The sequence below is a fragment of the Rhinolophus sinicus genome, linkage group LG06 (genome assembly GCF_036562045.2).
Source record: "Rhinolophus sinicus isolate RSC01 linkage group LG06, ASM3656204v1, whole genome shotgun sequence".
NCBI lineage: Eukaryota > Metazoa > Chordata > Mammalia > Chiroptera > Rhinolophidae > Rhinolophus > Rhinolophus sinicus.
Genome location: NC_133756.1, coordinates 43600514 through 43625181, shown reverse-complemented (window position 1 = coordinate 43625181; position 24668 = coordinate 43600514). Strand labels below are relative to the sequence as shown.

At 33.7% G+C, this 24668-nt stretch overlaps 1 long non-coding RNA gene across 2 annotated transcripts in view; it reads right to left on the bottom strand.

Annotated features, from left to right (window-relative positions):
* The window catches only part of LOC109453549 (uncharacterized), a 123208-nt gene extending 112445 nt beyond the window's left edge, over nt 1-10763 (bottom strand). For both annotated transcript variants that reach the window (XR_002138313.2, XR_012497744.1), the window contains exon 1: nt 10660-10763. This is a non-coding gene — a long non-coding RNA (uncharacterized LOC109453549). The remainder of the gene's footprint in view (nt 1-10659) is intronic.
* Between the last annotated feature and the right edge of the window lie 13905 nt (nt 10764-24668).

Sequence of the window (24668 nt, the reverse complement as noted above, 5' to 3'; positions counted from 1 at the left end):
GCACACATGGTACTGTCTGTAACAGAGTTTTTAGCCAGTAAACAAATAACTGTATTGGAACACCCTCCCTTCTCACCTTATCTGGCCCCCAATGACTTCTTTCTTTACTCAAAGATAAAAGAATATTGAAAGGAAGACATTTTGATGACATTCAGGACATAAAGGTAATACAACGAAAGCACTGATGGCCATTGCAGAAAGAGTTCCAAAATTGCTTTAAAGTGTGGACTAGTCACTGATGCTGGTGCATAGCTTCCCAAGGGGAGAACTTCAAAGGTGACCGTAGTGATATTTAGCAATGAGGTATGTAGCTCTTTTTCTAGGATGAGTTTGCAAACTTAATTGTCTGACCTTGTGTGAGTGTGTATGTGTGTGTGTGTGTGAATGAAATATATATATATATGAACTTTAGTTTCTTAATCTTTAAAATAAACCCTTGTTTCAGGGATTCATTTGGTGAATCCACGTAAAATCACCAAGCATAGTGTCTTGTAAATAGTAGGCTCACAATAGTGCTGCATGAGGATAGGTGGAACTTTCTTTCATAAAAGAGAAAGAGAAACCAAGCAAGAAAAGTAAGATAAGTAAAATAATCAAGGTAAAGAAGATAAAATAAATTCTGTATATTAAGGATGCTGGTATGATTGACATGAGGGATCAATAGAAAAGAGAAAAAAGTGGTCAGATTTTGAAATGCCCCCAGAAGACATCTGGATTTAATTTTTGAGAAATGGAAAGTGACAAAATATATTTAAACATGAACATACATTCCCAAAGCAGCATTTTGAAAGCTTAATCTTCGACAGAACACTTTCTGTTTCTTAATAATTATATATTTACAGCCCAACATATTTTTATGACTATGTATATTTAAACTTGGTCTTCAATTATACTTCTCTCCTCTCAATGATCTAATGATGCAGTGACACAGAATTATTTCAGTTAACACCAATTTATCATTAAGTTAGAGAATTAAGGACACTAGGGTAAAATACTTTATCTCAACATTTAAGGAGGCATTTCAACATTCCATTGTAACCAGTTGCTCCATTTTAAGAAATTTGTTTGGTTAAAATGTATACTCTGAGAAGACAATGATCACAACAGATTAGGCTCTCCAAAAACTTTAGAAAATTAAGCAGGATACTATTTTCCAAAACATCAGAAAGCCATTGTCCAGACTGACGGTTGCACTTGCCTAAGATGTTTAGTAAGTTAGTCAGGATAAACTTAGTAACCTCACTCCGAAGGTTAGTGTGTCCAAGTTGCCCAGAAGAAACTTGGAACTAACTACCACAAAGACTGCCTTGGGACATTAATAAATAATATGTTTCTGATGTGACAAGTGTTTATTCTTAACAATAACTTCAATGAAGGAGAGAGAGAGAGAGAGAGAGAGAGAGAGAGAGAGAGCATGCACAGGGGGCTTGGGGTGGGGGAGACGGGGTGGTAATATGGTTAGTCTTTAGAGCACTATACCAGCAACATTGCTGGTATTTCTGATTAAAGAAATATATATTATAATAAAATAGCAAACATGACTACTGGTGCCTGTCTTAGTCCTTGAAAGAGTTCAAGTCTTTGGCGCCGTCACATGCTTAGTTACTTTGCAAAAACTCTAATGAAGAAAGTGAGAAAGATGTGTTAATATTTAATAAGCCTACTGATCGATTGCTGTGCCTCCTAAAATGTTCATCTCTTTGACTGGTGGGAAATGAACTTCATTAGGATTTCTCTGCCACCTTACAGCTCCTTGTTAATATTTCCCCTTTTGGGGCCCTGAGAAAAAAATGCATAGCTTCTTTCCATGAATCTCTGCCAACCATACTCTCCTGCACTATTTTCCATATTCATTTGCTCAGAAAAGTGGATGTAAATCTCATTTTGCAAGGAAAATATTATCAGTTCTTTGTGATCTGAAGTAAAATTCATAAAATGGTGTTTTTATGATTCATAGAAATAACCAGTAGATTGATTTAATATATGAAAGCTAGTACTATATTTAGTTTCAAGCTATGAATATCAAAAATATTGAGCACACTTTTTCATATTTTAGCTTCATTTTACATGTTTTATTTGAAGAAGAAAAAAAAGTGTAGAACCTTGAGAAAAGGGAAACTACCAGGAAAATATTTGTCTATATGAAATAATTATTATAAAATTTCATTTATTTAAAAGACTTCAAATGGAGCAGAAAAAGAAATAGAGAGCAACACTTGTATAATGCTAGTAGTGAAAGAAAAATAAAAATGCTGATTAATAAAATAATTATCTTTGTGACACATTAAGATTTGTTTTGGTATACAGTTTTTCAATTAATATAATATATGTGTGTATAAATGATTCACATTGAAGCTAAACTTAATGGTGGAAAAAAATGTGTTGATAATTCACTATGTGCCCAAAACTTTTTAAATGTTTGGCACGTGTTATCTCATTTAATCCTCATAAGCAAGCAATGAGATATATATATATCATATACTACTATTAGTCCTATTTTAAGAATGAGTCAAATATATCTCCCTCTTCTGAAAAATTACCTGTTTTTAGAGAAAGCATAAGAAAACACCCAAAGAGAAACTAAATAAAGAGCAAGGGAAAGGTTTTAGGATCAGCCAAAATGAAAGCCAGGCTTCATTTTGATTATTTCAATCTGAATGAGACTGTAATTCAGGAGACCAAGAAACAGAGAACAGCCAAAAGTTCTACTTGTGTCTTTATTCCCTTTATAAAACCATATTATTAATATTCAGTTATTAAAGATACCATTTCTTCTCTAGTCCTCTGCTCATGGTAGAATTTCCTTGGTTTCCAAGCATTTAAGAACGAAAGGTGATATAAATGAATTTCCATCACAACCCACAGGCTGCTGGCTACATAATTTGCAAGACCCAGTACAAAATAAAAACCCAAGGCTCTTTTTTTTATAAATTATTAAAAATCTGAAAATATTTACAGGATACCATCAAGCCAGATTCAGAGTCCTGTAACTGTATAACCTGTACATCTATGGAAATCTCCCTACCCACCGCCAAATTCTGAGTGTTTAGTCTGTGAACTCTTCCAAGGGGGATGGTTTTTGATCATTTATATTATTTACCTTTGACTAAAATTATGGATGTTGGTCACATACAAATTTAGCTCTCTTCCCTTACTTGACATTCAATGATAACTTTCTTACTTCATTCAGGATACTGAAGGACAATTACCCTATGTTTTCTGGAAAAAAGGTATATATATATATATATATAATCTCACAACCCTGTTATTTCTCGACAGTTTTCAAAGAGAGAAGCTTTGAACAAGACAAATTTCTGGGAATAGGGTATACCTATCTTTGTGCAGTTACCTAACAGCAAATAAAAGATAATCATAGTTGTTCTATTCTGTTTTTTAAATAAAAAGGACTAAACATAAGTTACGGTTATTTCAGAGGGTATCCCACATCTGGAGTCTATTTCCTATATTGAGGATGGGGGTGGAGGAGCAAAGATGAAAGAAAATGACAGCAAACATTTTTTCCTATACCTCACTCACAGTTTTTGCTGCCTCCAATTTTACTATCTCACCATTTTCCAAGTAGAATTGGCAAGATTGAAACTAGGTCATCCTGACAGGTAAAATATTGAGCATGAGCAAATGCAAGGGTTATCTTGCAACCATATTGGTACCTAGAACAAGACCTTTCACATAGAAACTAGTCAATAATACATATGGAGGTAATGATTGTATTGATAATATATTTACCAAACAAAAAGTGATATGAAGATGTTATTGTAAGTCACAATATAGAAAGGGGGACTCAGGATAGGAAAATTTCGATTATTCTTGAGCAGTAGCACTCATTATTAAATCAGCTTTAATAGCAACTGCTAAAAGCTAAGCTTGTCATCTTACTGGATACATCAGAGTTGCCCCTTATGACCACAGATACTCTGCATTTATACCTCCAAGGAACATTATTCACAGACTTTTAATGTACCTTGCTCCACCTAGAGTTGTGTTCCCAGCAATGCTCTATAAAATATTACTGATACAACTCTGTTGACTATTGAATAATAATTCATTAGCATTTTTAAAAAGTACTTATGGAAGTTATGATTATATGCTAAGAAAAAGGGATGAAAGAGAGATTGTTGGGTGAAAAGGATGACACTGATAAATTTATGAAGAAATACCTACAAAAATCAGGACAATAAAAGAGTATCTTTTACTTTGACCATTATTTGGAAAAGAAATATTAAATTAAACCACTGAAAGCATGATTAAATTATAGATGCACTTAATAAAATATATGTGGGAAAACTTTCCATATTGCTTCAATCCTGTCTTGAGTTGTGTTCCTGAGATTTAATTTGTAAGAATTAAGCATTTCTCCTATCTTAACCTTCCCATTCTCCATGAATAATTTTTTGGTACAATCCCATGTTTTCTGATTATATAAAGACTTAACTTAGTCCTGCCCTTTATTGAATGTTGAATATTTAAGTGCAGCTTTTATTTCAACTGCAAGCTTTTGCTTGTAGCTAGAGTTTTTCATTTTGAAAAGGATAAATCTCTTCCCAAATGGCTTATATTTATCTTTAAAAGCAATTTATAAGGAAAATAAATCTGTCATAATCAGGTCACCCAGACATAGTGCTAAAAGCATTCTAATATCTGATAAAGTGTGTGAAATAAGAAATGATGCTAATTTTGCTTTTAAAATTCATGATGTTATAAAACGGTCTTATATAAAAATTTATATTTTATTGTTGGCTGATCCACACATCTTAGGGAAAGAATAACCTGGACTGAGGTAGAATCAGTATAGGCATAATTTTGTAATATTTTAACATATTTTTTTTCTGAAGTTTAATAATTTTCCCATTGATTAAACATGTCTATTTGAATTAGGCATATCTTATGTACTGGCAAGTATCGTAGATGAATCTTTGTGGGTTCTAAGATATACTTGGGGTTTCAGATTTCGTTATCCAGGCTTATTTCATTATAATATAATAAAATGCAACTAATGGTAACATTGACATGAGACTGAAATAATCAAACCTCCAGTTATTTTTGAGGAATTGGTTAATTACAGGCTGATTCTGACTAAGCTCGTGTTCGTGGGTGTTTAATTTTTTCAAGAGGTTTATGCATTACACATAGCATTTGTGTATATTCTTAAAAACAATTCAGTATGAAAAATAACAAAAAACAATTTTTTTTCTATCACACCTTGCTTTGTCTTCTCCAAGGATTGTTCAGTGCTACAAATAAATTATATCCATTAGGTGAATTTGGTTATGTTGATACTAATTGGGCCACAATTAGCACTTTTTGTCTATAATATTAATATTACATAAATCAAATAGTAATTTTAAGCCATAAGTGGCTACTTGGAGAACACATCATTTTGCTATTAACTTATTATAAACTGACAAGGAAGTTTTCATTACCTAAGGCAAAAATTATAAGTAATTTCAAGAGTCTTTTAACTTAAAGGGTAATGGGAATCTTTTGAGATACTTCTGACAAGGAGCATGTTCTCCCAGTGAGGGTCAGAGTTCAATTCCTGAAATCATCCATCACATTTGGACTGGCATGGCCTGAGTAGCTGTAAAAACTGAACTGGAGATAGAACAACCTTGATGACCTCTTAAATCACTTTCACACACACAATTCAGGAAAAACACAAATGCATTCACAAATACCTGATACAAATAACTATACTTTCAAAAGGGTATTAGTGATTAGGAAAAGCAAGTTTTAAGATGACCTGGAGGTCAAAGAATTGTATACATTTAACATTTTCTTTAAAAAGCTTATTTTAATTATATAAACAAAAAACATAATTTCATACTATTATTTCAGTTATAATTAATCAGTTGAAAATATTTATTGATGTCCTTTTACAGGTTAACAATTTTGAGAGTCGTGATAGGTGCAAAAAGTGTTTAGGTAAAGGCCCCTACCTATATAGTTGGTCAGTGAAAATGTATCTGTTTAGCACTAAGAGTTCCTAAAGAACCTATAACCTAATGATACTTGTAAACTAAATCAGGAATTTCATGTTAACTTTAAGTGGTTCAAACAGCACTGTTTAACCACATTTTTAAAAATCTTTTTCTTACAATGTGGCCTTCATGTTAAAGAATATAGGTGAGGCAACTTTCCCTTGAAGTGCCTTAATACCACCTACTTAGCCTGTTTAATTTCTGAAATACATTGTACATTTCTCTATAATTCTTCATTTCCCCAATTAAAATGTGGACTCCATTACAACAGGAAACAGTGTTGTCTCCACAGCTGATGTCCAATGACAGACTGTCACGCGGGGTGGCATGTGGGGTCTCTGGTCCTGCTCCCCACATAAGAATGCAGGACATGGAGAGGCCAAAAAGGAACACCCACAGAGCCATAGATGGGGGTGTCATACCACTACATTCTCGCTGGCGGCTGAGTTGGAGACACAGGGAGCAGGAGCCACACTATCCGCAAACTGCTGTCCACTTCTCTCTGCCAACCAACCTCATTTGCTAGCTGCAATCCACCGTGCTAACTGCAATCCGCGCTTGCTAGCTCTGCCTCCATCTTCTTGCTATCCCCCATTTTTCTGCTAGCGTATCCACAGCAGTTATATTAGTGGCCAATGGCTCACTGGTTACAGCTGACAACCAACTATCCACAGTTGATGGCCATCCAATCACAGTTGATGGCCATTTACTACCTGAGCCAGCACCTTTCCACATGTGGCCGAGAGCCTGGAAACTGCACTCCTGGCTCTGTCCCCACAGGCATATTGTAAGTTCTCATTAACTATTTGCTAAATTAATTAATTAAATAACTACCATCACCCTCACCCCATCACCCAAAATCCTAGGCCTGAGAGAAGCCTTCACATAAGTGAAAACAATTGATGTGCAAAACAGCATTCCTCTCAGAAGTAATACATATAGTTTTCAGATAAGAGTCAATCTACATCTTCCCTACATAAGAAATGGGTGTAGGACTATATAATCTATTTATAAGCCAAGAAAATTTACTTGGGGGCTGCTTTTCTCTACGTTTATGAAATTAAACCTATTTTGGGTCTACAATTCATCTTCAGTATGAGGGAAAGATTAGATGGAGCTTCCCATGGATAGGAACTGTCACTCATTCCATATTCATGAGTTCTATCATGATGCTGGGGTATTGTAGGAGTTTAACATGTTTTACTAAAATTAGTTCAACCAAAGTACAAACTCCTTTACTCCTTACCGAACTTTTGATTCACAAATTGTCTTTTAAAGTTGGTGGTTGAAGAGAATGTAAACAAAGGGATAATTGTATTCCTTAAAATTCCCTTACAAACAGCCTCATGAGAAACTTCAAATATATCCATAAAGAAAGTAGGATGCAAGTTTTTCAATGAACTCTAAATCTGAGTCTTAAAATATATTATATATGAAGAGATTTCATTATATAGGCTTTTCTTGAACCTCTCTTCTTTAATTAGTTACTAGACTAGGAAAAGTTCCATTTAAATCAGTGTTACAATCAAAATTTCTAAATGATATCAATACTTCTGGAGAAGTAAAAGCAACAATGATAGTGGCTCAATATTAGTTACAATGTTTTCTAAATTCACCTTGATTTTTTATCAAAAATATTTTAATTTCCTAACGTGAGAAAATTAGAAAATTAAATTATGGAATTGACCTCTCTTTTCTCTAAAATACAATGTTCATAGGTTGACCTAAACAAAATCTGCTTAATAATAATAAATATATATATATATGTGTGTATATATATATATATATATATATATATATATAACAAAAATTTTAGTTGGTATACTTACCTGTCCAGAACTTCAATTATTTTTAAAAATTCACACTTTAAAATTTGGAGAAAAATATAAAGATTCATTTAAGAGAAAACCTCAGTAGTTTTCCTGATACGACATTCATGTATTTTAAAATTTAGAATGATTTCAAGCATCAACATATTCTATGTAAAAATCAACAGTTGCAAATATTCTTACTAAAATTTCTTCTTTTGGGGATCTTCCGAAATAAAAAAACTTTGCTTTCAGTTCTGAGGCCCAGGTTTCATTCAGCTGTAAGGCTATGGCACCCCCTAGCCCCGCTTAACAGAATAGCAGTCGATTCTAGAGCTTTAAAGAATATGTGTATAACCCAGGGGCGTTTTCTCAATTAAGGGATGCGTTTCATTTTATTTGGTAGTAATTGTTTTATTTATTATTGTTTAACATTTCTGGTATATAATATGTTCTGACTCTGAATTATACCAATTGCTGGTGAAGTACAAGAAGCTGATTTATCCTAAAGATCACATAGAACATGAACATAGCAAACAGATTTCCACTCGTCCTCAAAATCCACCCACCCCCTATTCATAAAAAAGCTTCATGTTTGGAGTGCAAGTATGAAATATACGATATAACTACAATAGTTATTGGCAAATCTTATGCTAATAGGCAACAGCTCTTTGGGGGAAAAAAAGTACAACACTGAAAAATATATCTGAATCTGACACATGCGGCCACCTCAGATAAGATCTTTACCATTATTATTTTATTCATATAGCATATATTAAGGAAAGAGTTGAAAAATGAAGAATTCTGTGTGCTTGTAATAAATTTAAGCTGTTTTGCTTGTCCTGTCTTTGAATCTTCATGGTTTCCTTATAAAACTACAATGACGATTCCAGCATATCATAATAGTGCTGCTTGCATAGCACCTGTCAGTAGGAATTCAGAAATATAAACTTTAAAGGCTTTGATGGGAATGTAAATGGAATACCAATTTGCCAATGCAGCATTCAACCCTGTACTATCTGTGGCGTCCACAGGATTTCGATTAGTCTGACATTTTTTGCAGACTTCAGGAAAAGAACTATTGTAAAACTTGGAAGCAAACAAAAGGCACATTTTCTCACCTCACTTGGCCCATTTTAGATTTATTCCCCTCTTTGCTCCAAGTATCCTTGAAAGTCATCATTCTTTATTCTGAGATAGTATAAATCTAGATACTGTAAATTACTTTGTCAATGTACATTAAATTTAATTTAGTCTGACCACCACTAATATTCAAAGACCAGCAAATTGATTGTGTTTCTAAAAGGTGATCACATTTATACTGCCAGTTAATGAACTCCATTCTTGTACATTGTTCCTAATGCACACTATTTTAGATCACTTAGTCTACTGCACTCTAATTGAATTTATCATTTGAAACCTTGACGTGATGCTAATGGTCCAAAAATAGCAGAGGCTTTCCAAAGTAGTCCTGTCTGCGAAATGCCATTTATTGATGTTTTCCTGCAACAAACACTTGTCTTTCTTGTCTCTTTGTCAGGGCCAGTTGTCAGTTATTGAGGTACAATTAAAAAGAAAACTTGCGTTTAGAAAAATATATCATTGACCTCTGCAAATTGACTGGCAACATCAAAATATGAAAGTGAAGTTTAGGAAGATTTAATGGGATATATGCAAATTCTCTAAACACAGGCCTGAAACTGTCATATGGCTGCTGTTATTTTAAGATATGCACGATCTCATCTTTCTGTTCTACCCCTTTTATTTTCACTAAATGGAGGCAGCATGTTTGCAAGACTAGTCTGACTTAAGAGAAATGGCAATAGCATTTGCTGGGTTCCACTGTGAAGGATCATTACCAGTGCCAGTTGGATTCATAAGCCAGCAGTAGAGAAAGAAAAAAAAAAAAATGAAACTGATGTAAGATGACATTAAAACAGGAAAAGGGAGTAAAGAAAAGACATAATTTCTGTAGGTTTACATAATCAAGACAGCATTGTAGAAATTAAAAATGAGCAGAGAATAGTATCTGATTATGCTTTAATTTTTTTTAACAAAAGAAGAACCTAATTTAGTGTTGCATTGTAGTTCAAAAATAGCTTCGCATAATTCATAAGGTGTTGTACTTGAGGAGCACTAAAGCTCCTCATTATGATAATGCCTTTTGATAACTTTTATTGAACATAAGCATTCCCATGATTAAATCTCTTAATAGGCAGCTTTCTTCAGTACTGGTTGCCATAATTTCAAAGCTATGCTATCCGTACACATTTCTGTGCTGAAACAAGGTTATCTAACATTGCTAGCCAGAAGTCTAATGAGAGAATAATGTATGGAGAAATAATCAAATTACAATAAGATTTCCAATGAAAAAGTACCATTTATACAAAGTTTTGAGCACAGAAATAAGAAATCTTCATCGTGGATTATACTCATATAACCCACATGAAATAGAAAATTAAGGATATTTTTTCAAGTTACCCAACTGTTCCAATTGCTCTTTCTTTTAGATGTCCTCTTAAATTCAGCTTCCTAGGACAAATTAGCTAAGTACACTGTTATCTACAACACCTCCTCCTTCATCTGCTATATGAATTTTGATAGAGTCCTAATATGCAGATAATTAAAATGCATTGATGATCAGGAATGTGTCAAAGTCCAGGAACTATTCATTTACACATAAGATACCTTCAGTATATTCAGATTCTTTCCTCTAACACAAATCTATGTAAGGAATTCTGAAAGGTCTAAGTTTTGACTCGCAAACTCACAAATGTGTCTGCCATAATTTTGTAGGTAGCAGCAGAAAATACAAGACTTCTGGGTCAGAGACATAGGATTTTATTACTCACAGCACAGAAAGCAGTAAGAGTTTCATGTTCACATCAGTTGTCCTGTGGCTCAAATCCTACAGGATGACTTGAAGTGTCCCAGAGGATGCTTTGCATACAGTAGGTGTGCATCACAACTGAACTCTGAATTTAGGAAACTGCAATTTGCTGTAATGGATTGTAAACAAATCTGCCTGGACTTTGCCTGGAGGGGAACACTGTCATTATCACAGTGGGCAGCACACACCTGCCCTTTGCTCTGAGGGACACACTATTTCTACTTTCTAAGGCTGCTTGCTATGCAAACATCCATTAAAAGATAACCTGGAATAAACAGAATCAGAGCTGCTGCTTGCACATAAATACAATAGACCCAGGAAGAATTGTTTCCCCTGAACTCTCATAGAACACATTTTCTGCTCAATGTATATTTAAGAAAGATTATTGATGATGATTGATTGAATAATTGATTGATGGTGGAAATGATGCTAAAATTGAATGATCCAGTCAATTTTTTAGAGGTTTTTCCCTCATGATGCCAACCACGAGAATTTTTAGAAATCTAAAGATTTTTAAATGGTTAGTGTTACGTAGAACACAGAACTATACAACCCACAGAATCTCATGTTTTAATTCATGTTTTGGGGTATGATGTAAAGTCTTTGTCCAAGAACCTGACTTGGTAAAACATATGCACATTTAAAAACAGAAGAATTTTGTTTAGAAAACGCCCTTGAGAAAAGAAGAAATAGAAATTTAGAACAAAGAGGAAAATGGAATTAAAAGAAAATTTAAGCCAAAAGTCATGTTGTTTCTTTGGCAGTCAATAGATAGAAATCTTGATTTGCACTGTGGAAACAGAGACGTAATGCTCAAAGTACTTCACTGATAGAACTGTCTAGAGTACACTTTGCTGGTATATATAGGTAGCTTGAAGTGTTCATTGTTTAAAATCATGCTACAAGGGACTCCTATAAATAAAAACAACAACAACATTACAATCAAGATTTTTTAAAATCACATTAGAAATAAACAAACAACTGGATATAGAAAATAAGTTTCCTCCTTAGAAGTAGTTTGTATCAACTGAATTATCTTATCTATCAAATGAAACATAATAGGGAATATCTTTTTATAGATAGCTTTAAATGTACCTTCATATTTAAGGTAAATATGAAAAGACTATCAACATACTTTGCAGATATTGTGAATCTTATTTTGTACAATAAAATAAACAAAGCTCTGCTAAAGTCTGAACTGAAAAAAAGGTGAGTTATTTTAGAGAAAAAAGGAATCATTTGAGATGTAAATATCTAACAAAGCAAAACAGCAAAGGGAATTTAAAAGGGGTTTGAGGAAGAATTGAACATTTAGCAGAACAAGAGGGGAAAAAAGTCTGAAAGCTGGTGTTCATGTACCTAGTGCCAAGGAGGCACCAACAATTTTAACATTCAGTGCTAAGTTCTTTTCTCCTGGCACGTGTCTTCCTACCCTGAAATTCTCTTGCATGCCAGTAAGCTACAACAGTAAAAACTGCATCCATTTGACTGTAATCCATTAATTACAGTCAAAATCAATGTAAAACAGTTTCATCAGTATTTTGAATATGTCCGACTATCTCCATACTACTTCCTGTAAGAATTGGTGTTCTTTTAGGGATCCGATTTTGCATGAAACAATTTGTTCCTATTGTACTGCAAAAAGATTTATTTTGATTGTGTGCCCCACAGAGGCAATTTCTAAGGGATAGATACATTAAGGATGAAATGCTGTGCTTGAAGTACTCTCACAAAACAGAAATGCCAAAAGCTAAGGTGATGGCATAAACAGCTGTAATACCAGTTCTGGCCCCGCACATGGTCATCCTGACCTCCTTAATTTCCTAATTGCTTTAGTTTTTCATGTGTAGAAGTTTTATTTGCATGGATACTGAATAACTTAAAACACCCTGACTTCTGTAAGGACCCTTAGAGAGAAGTGGAACTCAAGAGTACAACATCGTATGGATTTAGAAATGATAATGACTAAATCTGACTGATTGACCACTGGAGTTTCTGGCAGGCTAATCTAGTTACCATAGCATTCAAATGCTTTCTTTATCCAGTATGAGGACAAAGCACATTTGCAATGTGATTGGTGAAGAGTTCAACTACTCTAAAAATCAAACCATCAAATAATAAAGCTGGTGAAATTATATAGAACCATGGTTCTGTATACATATGAAAGAAAGATAATGTAGGAGAAAGCATAGAAGCTTTGAAGTTAGAAGTCTGAGTTTGAAATGTCCCTCACTGAAGCGTATTCAATTGCCTTATCTAACAGCAGTTTTCTGAATAACCCCTCCTTGGTCTCACCAAGAGTTGGCATACCAGCTAAGTCCTTGTAAGAACAAGACACGTGGTAGAAACAGGACACGGGGCATAGATGTGAGTGCTCTGCTTATTAATAAGATTTATTTGCATTTAGCTTATCTGTCTCTTTTCTTTCTTTTTGTGTCACATTTCCATTTCAAATTCTTGAGAGAGAAACTGAATGTTCCCAATTATTTTTACGTACCTGGCCTACCATCTCTGGTCAAGCTGTGTCAATGAAGGCACCACCTTAGAGTATGTCTGGGGATAGAGGAAGCCCTCTAGTGGTAACAAACATGACCCTGTGAACCTGATACCTAAGGACTAAATGGTGAGCAGGTAGAACGATCAATATACTTTAAAACTGTATCTTTGGAAGTATGGTAAGGATCTGATATAATTTGTCTGGACCAGTGTAGCGCTCAGCAACTGGTAACTATGTTATAATATCATGCTTAAAGAGGTAATCATGGGTGGGTGTGATTTAAGAAGTTCCCCAAATGGTATTTGTTTCCCTAAATAACATGGCACCTCAAATTATCCTTATCCTTCCTACTTTTAAAAAGTGTTTCTAGAACAGGCGGTCATTTTAATATGAAGTCAGCTGCTGATTCCATTTCCTACTTTGTTCCCAGATTGATATTTATAAAAGACGTATACGAACACTATCCAGATTAAAACCCTTTACTGGTCCCCTATTTCCCTCCAGATAAAATTCCAGCTTCTTAGAATGTACCTTCATGTTGGTCATGTTTGGCTTCAATGTCTTCGGCGATGCCCTTCTCCTACCAACTTCAAATGCTATGTTTCAGTGATGCCATTCATTTTTCCCCCTTGCTAGATTCTGTAGTTACTGAGGTCCAAACACCACACTAAACAAAAAAATATTTTATAACTAAAATTCAATGATATTCTTTCTGGCAGGAATTGTACCTGGTTTTTATACTGTGTGTGTAATAGCTACCATTATTAAGAATAAAATATCTGTGAGATGCACTATATACCTCTTCTAATCTAACTTTCACAACAGCCTCATGAAGAACATGTTATCATACTAATTTTACAGCTAAGGAAAGAGGCTCGAGTAGGTTAGAAAATTTGCCCAACTTAAGACAGCTAGCAAAAAAACAGAGCCAGACAGGTCCATCTGACTTTAAAATCTGTGTCCTGTTCCATAAGACCCTCTCTGGTCTCCATACTAATGAAGACTCTGAGGGCCACTTGTACTAGCAGAAACAAGTTGATCATCGCTAAATCATGAAGGAACACCAAGGCTGGGTATTTTTGCTCCTACCTACACTAATCTTAGTTCTATAGGATGGGATATGAATACAAGCTCAAACTGCTTGCTGTCCCTATTGTACTTGCTCTTGCCAGTTTTCATTTTCAAATGGTGGGGAAAAAATGCTGTTTGCTTATTGCTATGGCCACAGTGCAAAGAGCATCTGAGTATGGGACAAGAAAGTAAAGGAAAGGTATAAAAAACAGTGATAAAGTGATCTATGATTGCTTCCTGTAGAGGAAAAAGAACATGAGATTCTTTCTTTCTTTCTTTCTTTCTTTCTTTCTTTCTTTCTTTCTTTCTTTCTTTCTTCCTTCCTTCCTTCCTTCCTTCCTTCCTTCCTTCCTTCCTGCCTGCCTGCCTGCCTGCCTGCCTGCCTGCCTTCCTTCCTTCCTTTCTTTTTTATTTTTGCAAAAATTGTGTCAAAATTCTAAGATAGTCCATTTTGAGTTTTTTTAACCTTGCATTTTGTTTTCCTCGTATTGTTCCTTTTGAAAACAAATAGGTAAGTGGCTTTTTTGTTGTTCTTTTACTTTGTTATTAATTAGTTGTTTAAATGAAAAATATGTATTTTATAAAATATAATGTTTTACCTCAAAGAGACTAACAGTAAAAGAATTTTAAGTATTACACATAATAAGAGGTTCAGAGCAAATACAATGCATTAGTACTTTATAAAATTTCTTCATTATTAAGTTTCTAAAAGGTAAATTACCAGCTTATTCAAAGATAAATTTATCTCCCAAACATAGATATAACATAATAAATATATTTGTAATATTGATTATAATGACACATTGTAAATTAATATTAAAATATATTCAAGCATTTCTTATGTGTTATAAGTAAAAAATACCAGTTCATCTCTACTAGGTACTTATTATTTAGGCCACCCTTAAACATTTGTAGAAAACCTATCAGCTTGTTTCACAAATAGTTGTTAATTATGTTATTCTCCTGAAACCTCAGAATTTTTTTTAATTATTAGTTTTTTATTAGTCTCAGGCATACAGAACAACATAGGGATTAGACATTTACATAGCTCACAAAATGAGAACTCCGACAAGTCTACTACCCATCCAACATGGTACGTAGTTATTAGAACATTACTGACTATATTTCCCATGCTGCACTACTCACCCAGTGACTATTTTTTCAATTATACTTAACATTCAGTATTATTTTATATTACTTTCAGGTATGCAGTGCAATGGTTAGACATTTATATAATTTATGAAGTGATTTGCCCGATAAGTCTAGCATCCATCTGACACTATATAAAGCTTGACAATATTCCCTATGCTATACTTTACATCCCCATGATTCTTCTGTAACTACCAATTTGTACTGAAACCTCAGAATTCTTACCAGTGAAAAAAATCTCTTCTTGACCAAACTCTAGTCACGCTCTTCTGAACTCTTGTCTCAACAAGGCCCTGACTTTTGTGCTTCTGTGTTTGTCTCTACATTGGTCAATTTTGGCAAGAATCCTGCTAAATCAGTTTAGCAATTTTCAATATCTGGTTACTTGTGATATCTGATCATCAGTTTCCTCATCCTCCACCGTCTCCCAGGTGATGTCTGAACACTCGAACCTGTCTTCAGAAAGAATGTTGTCAGGTCAGGTTAGCCAATATCCTCTTTTATCCCTGGTACTTTCTCTTAGTAATTTTCCATCCAGTGATCCTCACCCTGCTCCTTGGTTATAAATTCCAATCTTTCCTTGTAGTATTTGAAGTTGAGCCGAATCTTTCTTCCCATCACAAAACCTTATTGCAGTGGCCCCTACACTTATTGTGATGGTCCTGAATCAAGTTTGATTCATTGTTCTTTAACAAGTGTTATTGAATATTTTTTTCTTTAACATTAGTATATAAAGACCCTACATGGAAGTATCCCAGATGGTAGAGTTGTTTTGAACAATCAGTTAACATAACGACACTGCTGAGCTTAATGCCGGGCACCTAAAGGTACTCAGTGTTTACCTTTTGTGAATGTATAATTTTCAAGATGACAAAATCATGACTCTGAGTAAACATAAAATGGACATTTACCAAATATTTTACTTAGCTCATTAATGGTGAAATAACAAGAAAGATGTTAAAACTGGTTCAAATGAAAATGTCTTATAGAGATTTTTATTTACTACTGGACCAAATTCATTTGCATTTCCATGGAAAGAAATACTACATTTGTTATCAATTTTCTACAACATAACTTTCATTCTTAGAGTTGTAAAATACCCTAGTCAATATAAAAGACAATCAAAGGTGCACAGCCTTCTAGAATCAGATATTCCCCAGAGTGTCTGGTAAACAACATCTGGAGCTGCACTGAAAGGACACCCACGAATCTCATTTGTTATATCTAAGTCAAATTCTTTTTGATAATTGTTTGTCTAATTCCAAGAGAGTATTTTTCTGACACTTCCTTTTCCAAAAGATGTATTTGTTTTAGAACTAAGACTTTATTAATTTTTGTATTCTCAGTACTTAGTATATAGGTACTTGGTAGTCAAGTTAAATAAGATAGTAATAGCCACTCCCACTTATGCATCACTTTATTATATGCAAAAGAGTTTTCTCATGCTTCTTGTCATCTATTCAATTATCTTACTTGGAGCACTGAAAAAACAATGGCAGTCACAATATTACTTTTAATTTAATGTAATAAATAATTAATGAGGACCTCCTACATATTCCCTGAAAAAAAGAGAAGAAAGCTAACTGTAGTGGCTTGCTTTAGATCTCTTCAATTTTCCTCCCTGATAGTACACTGGGCTCTTCTTGTCCATCCTCTCTTTAAGATCATTACCACGGAAACACTTCTGGAGTTTTAATTCTGCTTTTTATAGGGTGTTTCTTATCTAAGTTCCAATGGACAAAATAAACATCATAACTAACTCCCACTGGTTTATGCTGCCATCCTCACAATATCCCTTTCAACAGCTTATGAGGTGTTTCAGATTGCTCCAAGAAACAGCACAAAGCAAATGAAGACTGAGGACAGTTGTGAAATCATGCACATTCACAGGGACCCCATCTGCTGTTTGCTGTTTAGTCTCAGAGGAACTTTTTCAGCCCATGTTTTTTATCAACTGACTTTCCCTTCTCCTAATAAGTCAGCACACTTTCTATCCCTTGAGGATATCACCCTTAAATCTGGCTTCAAAATAGAGGAAAGCTGTCTCTACCTCTCCTCTTACTTACTGCTCCCAATGATAAGCTTTTCAAGAAGAAAAAAAAAACCACTAATAATACTAGAAGTCCAGAACAGATCAGGTACTTTGAGTAAATTGTGCATCAAATTGGGTACATTTCATGAAAGGAAGTGTAGATAAGAGGCTAAATAATCTATCCATAATTACTAAACAAGAGTGGCAAAGGCAAGATTCAAGCTCAAGATTCAAGGATTGTGCAGAAGGCTTAGTGCTAATAGCAACTTATCTTTGAAGTAAAACAAAAAACAAACAAACAAACCTCCATTTCCATCATCAGCCATTCTCTGTGACTTTGAGCAAGTTAGTTAACTTTCTTCAGCCACGTGGATCTTTTTCTAGAAATAGTAATAGTATGCACTTAATAAGGTAATTTTCAGGATTAAATTAGATACTTCCTGAAAGTCAAGTATCAACTAATATTTTAACTTTCAACATTATTATTTCTGGTTAATGCTCTCTGTCATAGCTTTTACTGCTAATCAAAATCAAAATCCAACCAACATGAAGAAGTTACAAGGTTAAGATATTTTATAAAGTTCTTAAAGTCTATATAATTGTAAATAGAAATATGAGTGTCTGCTTTCAACACTTAAAACATAAAACACACACACACAAAACAAAACAACAACAACAACAACAAAAACAGGAGATAGAATTTACTAAACGTTTCCATTACAGCTATCCACCCCAAAGTTCTCCTAAGTTTCCAATTTGCATTCTTCCATTAAGTGACAGTTAACTCCATATTTTAGGAAATCACCCTTCTTTGCCTTGGACCATTCATGTGATTATTTGACTCAACTGTGTAATTTTCATTTTTAAGAAAGTGACTTCCATTTCAGTAGTCCACAGCTAGAAAGAGAGAGAGAGAGAGAGAAAAGAAAGATTTATTTCTAAAGTACACACTTCTCACCTTAGAGTTTATATATATGACATTTATTTGTATACGCTTATAGAGATATACACTCAGACATTCTAGTTTGCTGTGCAAGTCTTTAACCATGTTGAAAGAAGAAAAATTCACCTGTTTCTGAGTGGTTTCACTGTTGCAGTACCCCATGTAGAATATGGATTTCTATAGGATTTGTTTTCAGTTCTCATCATCCCATTCCATAGAGCTCAATCAAGCCCAAACTTTCAGATTGTTTTGAGCAGTCAACTACTGGCCCCATTCATTTGTTTCAGTGTTTCGAGGATGAAAATGATGGCAGATATTCCTTTGCCACTGCTGATAAATCTTTTTATCTCAGCAGTAATTTTTGACTGAGATTTATTGACTCTCCTCTCTTCCCTCATAATAGGCAATTAGTAATCCCTTTTTCAGACCTTCAATTCAAGTTGTCACAAACTCATGTGGAAAGAGAAAAATTGATCCAAGTCTGGACTAGGACAGTTCACTTTGTAACTTATAAATCCTTTTTGGGAAAAAAAATTATCATCCCTGATAAAAGGCTTAATTAATTTTTAAATAAGTTTTAATGAGAATAAGACCACTTCTGAGAACTCAGCTATCTATTCCCTTAGTGGACTGTTAATCTTGGGGTGGGCCTAATTACCTCTAACCAGTCTTAAAAGGCATAATTCTTAACTAGATTCTTTTTTCTCCTATATAGTACAATGGTTATCTAACCATCCACTTTTCCTAGAATATATCCCAAAGAAAGATCAATCTAATCTGAAACTGATCTGTTAAAAGATTTTTGTTTTTTTTTTACCACAGCCAGATTATTAAAAAATTTTGACACATACTAAAAGCTGAAATTGTCTAAAAACAGTTTCATCATGTTATTTTTACTTTTTGTTTTGTATTCATCTCCTCTCCAATTTGACTAGCTTTTAAAATACTTTGATGGCAGAGATTACAAAAAAAATTATTTTTTCATTTTTTTAAGTCCTGGCATCGAGAACAGTGCCTATCACATACTCTGTGCTTACTAAATAAAGATCAAACAAAAACAGTAAGAAATAGGCAGTGAGGCAGAAACAGGCATTAAGCAATATTAAGGAGATTGTGGAAGGAAACTAAATTGGTATCCCAATGTATTTCTCAGTATCTAGGATGCCATTCCAATAATACAACAGACCAAGAGCTTAATGGAGTATTAAGGCACAAGTCTCCAAGTCCTGAGGCAGTACATGCCCAAGAAGGCATATTATAAAAAAGAATAAAATAAAAATAAAAATAAATTGTTTTCCCTTGAGTTACAAAGTTGGGAACACATTGAAGATGATTAATAAAGCACTGTGTTGCATTACAAGCTGGGAAACCCACTGAGGATGGCTAATAACATACTGAAAATAATAAAAATAATGCTCATGGTTTATACCAGAATAAGGAGATTGTAATATACCCCAGAAATTGCTCTGAAGCACCAAAAGGAAACCTACTCCTGAGTTTTACTATAGAGGCAGCACCTTGCAGGCCAGCATATGTTTGGAAAACCTGACATATGTATGATATGAATACAAAGATTCGATTTTATTGTAATTAGAACCATTATTGTCATCCTGAGACCAAATTTCTCAAGCCATAGAGAAGTCTAAAGGAATCTAGAGTCAGACCAGTAGCAGCAAAGAAATGTGCATCACAAGACTTTGATGGCCTCAAAATATATATCGTGGCCATAATTAATATGATCAAGAGCTGTTTTATAATTAATGCTATGGTCGTTGGTGGGGGACGGGGCCAAGAGAAACACTTTAAGCTAGCACTGGAACATGTCTCATGAAGTCTTTCCTTACCAAGACAACTGGCGTGGGGCAGCAGCAGACACCAGTCAGACTAGAAACTGGAAGAAATAGACTACTTCTAAAAAATAAACTTTGCTCCAACAGGATATAATTTATATTAACCATGAGTCATTTAGATAGAAGATGGAGGATCCAGACAATGTTCAAATTTCATTTATACTCAGTTTGGAACAGCAAACATTTATATGCTATTTTTTTAAGCACCATAGTAGAAAAGATAAAAACAAACAAACAAACAAAAAATATACAAGGTATAATTATACCTATATCTAGATGTATGTTTAGATATCAATATAGACACATGTGCATTAATTATAGATATATGAATAGAACATTACTGGCAATGTTGTCATTACTACTTTAGAAATAAGGAAACTAAGAGTCAGCATGAGGTTACCTTCTTGATTCACAAACCTTTTTGACACCAAAATATGGGAGCCAAATTTTCTACAGATTTTAAAAATCCTCATATATCAACAAGCACTGAAAGTCCCACTATTTTAATGGAAAAATAATGCAAAAAAGAATATGTCTCATTCACCCACAGATGATGCCTCTTTCTGCTTTTTCTCAACAATTTTCCTTCTATTATTTAATCTCTTTATCAGGTTAATCTATCTAACCTTTAGCACAGAAAGCCCCACAAAGATGCTTTTTTGTTTTTCTGTCACTTAATATTCTCTGTAATGAATTTGACATGTTCTAGAGAAGATCAAGTACTTCTCTAGACACATTCGTTTGTATTGTCTTGTGTAAAAATGTTTTGCATTTGCTTATTATTCAAAATAATTTTCTGAGTTTAGGACAAGCACTGTTCATGCTTGTTAAACTGCTACTTTTCAACAGGTTAAAATGTTCATAACCAAGAAATATAACTGTGGTCTCTTGTGGGCTTTAGTATTCCTTGTGGATGCTTTCTCTTATTTACGTTCAACCATTTACCCAAATGGAGCAAAAGGCCCTCTTGCTCAATCTCTATAAGTGTGCATACACTGAGAGTCTCTTAAACCTTCATCTCCTTGTGTTTAAAATTGGTTCATATTTCTGAAATAAACATTGCGCCAACCTTAAATACGTTGCGGCAAATATTAAAATCAAATTTTTAAGTTAAAAACAACCTACAGCAATGGAAAAATAAAGATTTTAGCTATGATAGAGTCGAATTCAGTTGCAACAGTAAAATCGGATGAATGTTTAATAAAAACATGAACTCCCACAAAGTATTATACAAAAAAACTTTTTCTAAGTGTGGGTAAACTCTGTTCATTGACTAAAAAGTCTTTATAATTCAAGGAGCAATAAGCCACAATCCTAAATCATAAATATAGAAATTATCTAAGCTGCTTGTGATAAACTCATTTATGGTATCAAAAAAAAAAAAAAAAAACTTGGCACCAAGTAAAACATCTCTTTCTTATCTGAGTTAAACTTTAAATAATCTCTTGCTTGGTCTTCTGCATAACAGACTAGAAGGCTAGCTGAGTCTATGGGATGTCTTAAAATCTCTGTGTTCGGCTATTGTCACAAGGTACTATGAGCTAGATGTTCATGCTGTCAGGAAAAAAAAAAAAGCATGTTTCATTTGAATACATTATTGGATTCAATTGGGGACTATATTTTGTCAGCCCAGAAACTGACATCTATTGAAAAGGTACAATGTACATATACTGAAGATCTAACAAACTATATATTTTTACTATGGCTGTCAGTATAAGCCGGAATACCTGAAAGTATAATATCTACACAAGACAATAGGTCAAAATATATAACGATTCAGGAAGTCTTTTCTGAATTTCCAGAAGTGTTGACTATTAAATTTTGATTAGTTCTTGGTCTCTTTTGTCTCTTCCTTTAAGAATTCCCGATGTTATTATTATTATTATTATTTTTATTTTTAACCTATAGTTACTGGTATACTTACTAAGGAGAAAATATCTGAAATGTATATTAGATTTGTACTGTGAAAACACATTTCTGGTCATTTATTGTCTCTCCTAATACACTATCCAATGGCTCATAATTCTAATTCCTAGAAAATATTGCTGGATTTTGGCAGAACCTATGTATATATAATAGGCACACAGTTAGAAACAATGCCCTTTAAGAGCCTAGGAATTTTAAGTCAGAAAGTTTAAGTCCTGGTTCCACCATTTATGAGCTAAAAGATTTGGGCAAAATTAGGTTGTCAGAGTCTAAGTTTCTTCATCTGTTATTTTATAGAGCAAATGAAGTACACTATGAGGAAAGTATTTTTCAAATTACACTATGATACACGTGTTTGTAGTTGTGATCACTATATCTTCTGGGCAAATACTTTTAAAGTTTGATTTTTAATGCTTACTTTGAATATAAAAAAAGGAATTACCGATCTGACTTTCATATCTTGAGTGTTTTTCTGTCAAATTAAGCACTCCCATCACATATGTTTTTAAAGACATTGAAAATGATAACATAAGAGCAAATGTGGAAAATCCTGAAGATTTTGTTATCCAAAATGTCAGCCAGTTCATAGTCACAGGAACAGCCCAATCATAGGGCCAAGGAGGGTTCTAGTCCTCATTTAAACATTTGAATTTATTCCAATCTGACCCAATTCACTTAACACGATCAGAACTGCAGGTGGCTAGCTAGTTGTGTAATTACAGTTCTACAGTTTCAATTAATACTTTGGACTCAATTTAGTTGTACAAAGAGAATGCAAGATTACCACATAGATTAGTTTTTAAACACTTTTGATCCTTTTGTATTTTAATAAATTTTCCAAATGTTATTATTGCGTTTTTTAAAGATTTGATTCCGGAAAGCGTTTGCTCTTTACAGGCTTAGTATCTGCTGAAGAAAGCTGCAGAAAAAAAAAAAAAAATGTTCAATAATGGAAATACTAAGCCCTCATTCTCATAATCAACATAAGCTTTGAATCTTTATCACACCTTTATCAACTGTTCATTACATTCTATCCTTGAGGCTCCTGCTGACTTTACTTTTGAACTCTTCATAGCAAAGCTTCTATTTCTTGGTTTTGCTTTGACTAACAATTTTTTCATGTGTTCTGACTTTTGGAGGGACTACTATTTTTATTTTTTATACGGATTTTGATGGTGTTCAGTATTAATATTAGTTTTCCATTCAGGAACATCTACATATAATTAGCAAATTTTATCACATAGGATGAAGTTCACAATTCATATTCCAGGTAAATTACGATTTACATACCGTTAAATTTATCTCCAAAAGAATTTAGCAGTGGACTTTTAAACATTTATCTTTAATAATCTCCACCCTCATTTATAAGTGAAAGTCATCACCTTTGTTTTATTTCATTTTTTTATATTTCACAAGCTATGTTATTTGTAGCACAAATGGTCAAGGTTCTTTGAGTCAAAATGCTTTTGTGTTTACACACTTATTCGTTGCCTTAATTGTTCAACAATTATTCATTTGGGGTCTATTCTGCATTAGGAACAACACTGGATACTACACACAAAAAGAACAAAGCTGAGCAAGGTACTCGTAGCTCCTACCTTTAGAAGACTTGTGGTCTAGTGAATAAGAGAAATTGTTAAATGTAACAAGGTAAGGCTCTAACAAATACGATATGTAAGAACTGACTAGTCTGTGACTTTTTCTGCTTCAGAGATGAGGGGGAGATTCCATAGGGAGTGATATTTGAGCTGAATTATGAGAAATGCACAAGACCACCATTAAAAAATTTTTTAAAAAAATGTAAATAAGGAAATCAATAAAAGTCAAAAGATTATTATAGGCAGGAAGGAATAGGTGGTTGGCCTTTGAATATTACTGGCTCCGGGCTTTCCCTAATACAAATGAGTTAGAGCATATCTCTCTATTTTGTTGTGTGTAACTCTCTGGAAACAATAGTTGTAGATATGGTGTCTCACAAGACCTTGTGCCCAAGGCAGAATCCTAACCATGGTTTATATCCAAAACCTTTCAGCTGCATAATTTGAAAGATTATTTCAGCTCTTTAAGGTAGTTGAGAAACTCAGAAGAAGAATAGTGGTGATTCGTATTTATTCTAATTTAACTTTATTTATTACATACAGAGTTATGCTGTAGGTTCACCCTATGTACTTTTCTAGTTGCTGTATATAAACTTGTGTAATATACTGTTGTCAATAAGAGTTATTTGCTTTTTATTTTGTTATTATTATTTGAGTGTGTCATAGAATTTTAAACAGTGGTGCTACATACTCTTTCTGTGTCTGTGTTTGTTGTATTAAAATTCAATCTAGTGCCCATATGATGAACTGTTATTTCTTAATATTTAATGTGTATAGTGATTGCCAAGTGTTATGGACTGGATATTTGTGTTCACCCAAATTCATATGTTTAAGTCTTAACTCCCAGTGTGGTGGTACTAAGAGGTGGGTCTTTGGGAAGTAGGTTTAGATGAGGGCACAGGGAT